Genomic DNA, 5,623 nt, shown 5'->3' with positions numbered 1-5,623 from the left:
TTGATTCTCCTAGTTAAGTATGATGATTCTTGAACACAGCTACTTTATGAGTTTTGGCCGTGGCCCAAAGCACTCTGTGTAAGGGTCGATCCCACGGAGATTGTTGGTATGAAGCAAGCTATGGTCACCTTGTAAATATTAGTCAGGCAAACTCAAATGGTTATGGATGATGTATGAATAAAACATGAAGATAAAGATAGAGATACTTATGTAATCCATTGGTGAGAATTTCAGATAAGCGTATAGAGATGCTTCGTCCCTTCCGTCTCTCTGCTTTCCTACTGTCTTCATCTAATCCTTCTTACTCCTTTCCATGGCAAGCTGTATGTAGGGTTTCACCATTATCAGTGGCTACCTCCCATCCTCTGAGTGAAAATGTTCAACGCACCCTGTCACGGCACGGCTATTCAGCTGTCGGTTCTCGATCATGTCGGAATAGAATCCAGTGATTCTTTTGCGTCTGTCACTAACGCCCCACAATCGCGAGTTTGAAGCTCGTCACAGTCATTCAATCATTGAATCCTACTCAGAATACCACAGACAAGGTTTAGACCTTCTAGATTCTCTTGAATGCCACCATCACTTCTAGCTTATACCACGAAGATTCCGATTAAGGGATCCAAGAGATAAACATTCAAGCCTTGTTTGCTTGTAGAACAGAAGTGGTTGTCAGGCACTCGTTCATAGGTGAGAATGATGATGAGTGTCACATAATCATCACATTCATCATGTTCTTGAGTGCAAATGAATATCTTAGAACAAGAATAAGCTGAATTGAATAGAAGAACAATAGTAATTGCATTAATACTCGAGGTACAGCAAAGCTCCACACCTTAATCTATGGTGTGTAGAAACTCCACCGTTGCAAATACATAAGAACAAAAGTGATCATTGGCTTCGGCCCCAGAGAGGGAACCAGAAGAACCAAGATCTGATCTAAGATCTAAAGTGATCAAAAGATGAAAATACAATAGTAAAAGGTCCTATTTGTAGAGAACTAGTAGCCTAGGGTTTATAGAGATGAGTAAATTACATAAAAATCCACTTCCGGGCCCACTTGGTGTGTGCTTGGGCTGAGCATTGATGCATTTTCGTGTAGAGACTCTTCTTGGAGTTAAACGCCAGCTTTTGTGCCAGTTTGGGCGTTTAACTCCCATTCTTGTGCTAGTTTCGGCGTTTAACGCCGGGCAGTTTTGAGCTGATTTGGGACGCCAGTTTGGGCCATCAAATCTTGAGCAAGGTATGGACTATTATATATTGCTGGAAAGCCCAGGATGTCTACTTTCCAACGCCGTTGAGAGCGCGCCAATTGGGCTTCTGTAGCTCCAGAAAATTCACTTCGAGTGCAGGGAGGTCAGAATCCAACAGCATCTGCAGTCCTTTTCAGCCTCTGGATCAGATTTTTGCTCAAGTCCCTCAATTTCAGCCAGAAAATACCTGAAATCACAGAAAAATACACAAACTCATAGTAAAGTCCAGAAAAGTGAATTTTAACTAAAAACTAATAAAAATATAATAAAAACTAACTAAAACATACTAAAAACTTACTGAAAACAATGCCAAAAAGCGTATAAATTATCCGCTCATCAGACACTCACTCACCATGAGTTTATTACTTGATGCGACGCAATGCACTTACCAGTAGTTATACAAAAATTTTGTATTAGTCGTTGTCATGGTCACCAGCGAGTTGCACGTTGTCTTTTGGTTGCTGTTTGTCGCTGCCGTTGCCGGAGTTCCTGGTTTGTCGCTGCTGCCATCCACACCACGCCTCTGGTCATCGGAAATGGCACTGACATCACCGGAAGCTGTTGCTGCTCCATTTTCTTTATTCTCTTAATTTTAGTAAGTTGTTTTTGCTCTAAAACCCTTATGGTCGCTATTCTGTTATATATTATTGAAGATTTTGCGATGTTAATTTCTTTGGATTGAGCTATGGTACTTACATGCGTGTTTATTGGTTGTTGCTATTATGGGAAACGATTAGAACTAATGTCGCTGCTATGAAGTGAAAGAAAAAGTTGTTTGTTGCTTTTAGTCTTACGAGTTTTGACAATTGATGTAGGGATTTTTCTTAAATCTTTTTATATTCAAGAGTTGTTATAAATTGATATAGATGCAAAAAATATTTTTTTTTATTATGTGAGCCTTATGGGTTAAACTGAGTTGTTTTTGGATGAATGTAATTGTTTACTTGATTGAATTATTGATTGATTGAGAAGGCTGGAATTCTGATTTTAAGTGATTATGTTGAGTTGGTTGTCATTGAAGTAATTAATGATGTTGGAGTTTGATTGTTAAAATGGTTTTATTTGATCTTGGTTTTCTTGATTTTGTTGGAGATACTAAGATTCATGATTTACTTGATTGAGTTGTGTTGATTGTTAAGTTGAATTCTAATGATATGATTATCAAGAGTTTGAGCTTGTTTTTGGTAAAAGTTTGATGAATTATTTATATGGAGGGAACCTTTGAAGGGTGGTAAAGTCTGAGTTTTAGAGAAAATGTTGTCGAAATTTTGATAAATGTTTTAGTGAAATGAATAAATGACTTCTGAGTCTCTTTGGAAAAAACTTATTTTTGGTTTGGTAAATTATAAAAAAAATTATGTTTTGTGGCGTTTTAAGTGAAAAATAAAGTAGTAATGAAAATAAATATTTAAGTATAATTGATTTTTGACTCCTGAGGAAAGGTTTTGGAGTTTGAAAAAGGAGTTGACGTTGGTTTTGAGAACTTTTAATAAACTTAAAGCATTTGAGTTGATTAGTAAAAGAAAATGATTTTTGAGTCTTTTTGAAAAGTTCTTAAACTTGAGAATGAATTTGAAAGTGAGTTTTATTTAATTAAATCTAATTTAAGAGTTATGTTCTTGGAAATTTCAAATGAATTTGAAGGAATAAATTATTGATGTTAGTTGAATAACTTGGTTAAGAAAAACCATACTCTTTATGGTTTTGTTAATTTGGGAAATTGATTTGTGAATTGCGAAGAATTATGGTTCTGAAGTCAAATTCGACTTTGATTAAGATTCTGTTTAATTGAAATATGATTATGAAGGATTGTGGTCCTGAATATGATTGGAATAAGATCTGATTTTGAGCACAATATCGTGAGGACGACAATATATAAGGCTCACTTGAGATATTGTGCATAAGGCTCAATGGGGACGGCGATACGTAATACCCACTTGAGACCTAAAGGAGGGTTCCCCATAAGGACGGTGATACATAATGCTCATGGAGGAAACAAATTTGATAAGTGGGGATGGCAATACGTAAAGCCCACTTGAAACTAAGAGTACAACTCGGTGGGTGTAACACCCTAGCTACCACACAAAGTTTTATGCTTAATTCATAAACCAGAGGTGACAAGGTATTATGACCTCTAAAATAAAAATACGTATATAAATATAGTTGAAAGAAATTATAACTAGGAGCCTTGAAAAATAAGTTAAACAAAAGCGTAACAGAAATCACATCACACTCATCAGGATAAGTGTATAAGGATAAATAAGATCGAAAGGAAAAGAGTAATATACATATAAGGATCAGAGTTCCAAAGATACAATTATGAAGCTCTAGACTTGACCTGCGAGGCTATGTAACAGCCCAGACCACCCGCTAGCACGATATTGTTCGCTTTGGCACACAAGGCCTCACGGTTTTTGCCTGACGATAGGGATGATAGCCGAAGCCCCCCCCCCACACTCACTCGTCAAAATGCATCATGTTAGGGAGAGGTATCCACTCCCTTGTAAGGCATGCTTCGTTCTCCTCCCCAACCGATGTGGGACCTTACAATCCATCCCCCTAAGAGAGCCCAACGCCCTCGCTGGCACATCGAACCGGGTTCCGGCTCTAATACCATCTGTAACAGCCCAGACCACCCGCTAGCACGATATTGTCCACTTTGGCACACAAGGCCTCACGGTTTTTGCCTTTGACGATAGAGATGATAGCCGAAGCCCCTCACACTCACTCGTCAAAACGCGTCATGCTAGGGAGAGGTATCCACACCCTTATAAGGCATACTTCGTTCCTCTCCCCAACCGATGTGGGACCTTACACGCTATGGCTGGGCAGAGTAGATAAAATATAAGATAAAATATCTGTTTCTGTAAGTCAACCTCTAAGAGGGACAAACATACAAGTTATATACAAAGGAGAACATAACTACATATACACAATCTAGACACAAAAAGTAAAGTGGAATCAACCCGACATATAGCCAACCCGACATGTCCAATAGCGAATCCTAGACAGGAACATCACAACACGAAGCAAGTAGAATCAACCCACAACACTTGCATCTTTCCTGTGTAACTTAGAGCAAGGTAAACAACCTTAACCCTTGCCTCTTATCTAGGTGATGCTATAATTCTCAACCCAGAGCAAGTGTGACTAATTAAATTCAACCCTTGCATCTTACCCGAAGTCTCGAACCTTTAGCCGGAGTAAGTGGACAACACCACTGCCTCTTACCCGGTGTCTCACTCCTTTTTTCGGAGTAAGTGAACAATGCCACTGTATTTTACCCGGTGTCTCAACTCTTTACCCAGATCAAGTGAACAACGCCACTGCATCTTACTCAGTGGTACATCTCAATTAGAGTCACTTTCATTCTCAAATTCATTCTCAATACATTCTAATTCATTCAAAATTCATAATTAAAATTAATTCTCATCATTCTTCATTCTCATAGCTAACCTCATCATCAATCATATCTCATTCAACTTTGTCCCTACCTCATTAATTCAATTATTTCACTTCACAAAATCTCCCTCAATGTCAAGCAAACTTTCTCAATAGGTTTGCTCTCTTTTTGAATCCTAAAAGTTAGCTATTGAACCTTAAAAAGTAGTTACAGAAGTTTGGAAAGCTAGAGAAATGGTTTAAAACTCGAAAACACAATTTTCATAAAAACAAGATCGTGCTTACGCACAACTGTCTACGTACGCGGAAGTGTAAAATTTGGCAATCTCGCGTACGCAACCCTTGTCCGCGTATGCGAGCTCTTTGGGCAGGGAGCAATCCCTGTGTTGCGTGCATGTCCGCATACACGCATATAGCAGAATTGGTAAAAAGCTTATAAGTTCCTGAGAATCAGTTTTTTATACCCAACTTCAAACGTGTATAAATTTTTCGTTAAAAATTATTTTTCCTGTTCTTTGAACCTTACAAACTTCATGGATTCAATTTTCTTTCAAACAATTTTCACCAAATTTTGAGGTCTAAAAGCCAAGTTATGCCCCGTCGAAATTGGTCAAAAATCAATTTTTACCAAAGTTTATAAAACTTCTAATTTTTCAAAATTTTCATTTTAAAACTAATCAAACCATGCCCTCAACAATACCAAAAATATTCTTCTACATTATAAATCAATTTTAATTTCGTTTCTAACATTTGAAATGGCTTTTAAATCTAGCCCTATGACCATTTATTTGGTTTCTAAAATATATTCTTAGAAATATGTCGTAATTTTAAAACATCCCAAAAGGACGGATTTAATCAAAAATACATTAATCATATAAAGTTATTCAAAAACTCCATTATAGAAATAAAATGTCATTAAATTGTGAAAATTTATTTCTTCCTTACAATTATTAACTACAGGTAAAGAAGTA

Source organism: Arachis duranensis, chromosome 3 (assembly GCF_000817695.3).
Source record: "Arachis duranensis cultivar V14167 chromosome 3, aradu.V14167.gnm2.J7QH, whole genome shotgun sequence".
NCBI classification, from domain to species: Eukaryota; Viridiplantae; Streptophyta; class Magnoliopsida; order Fabales; family Fabaceae; genus Arachis; species Arachis duranensis.
The sequence above is the reverse complement of the archived record's forward strand: the minus strand, read 5'-3'. Positions refer to the sequence as shown.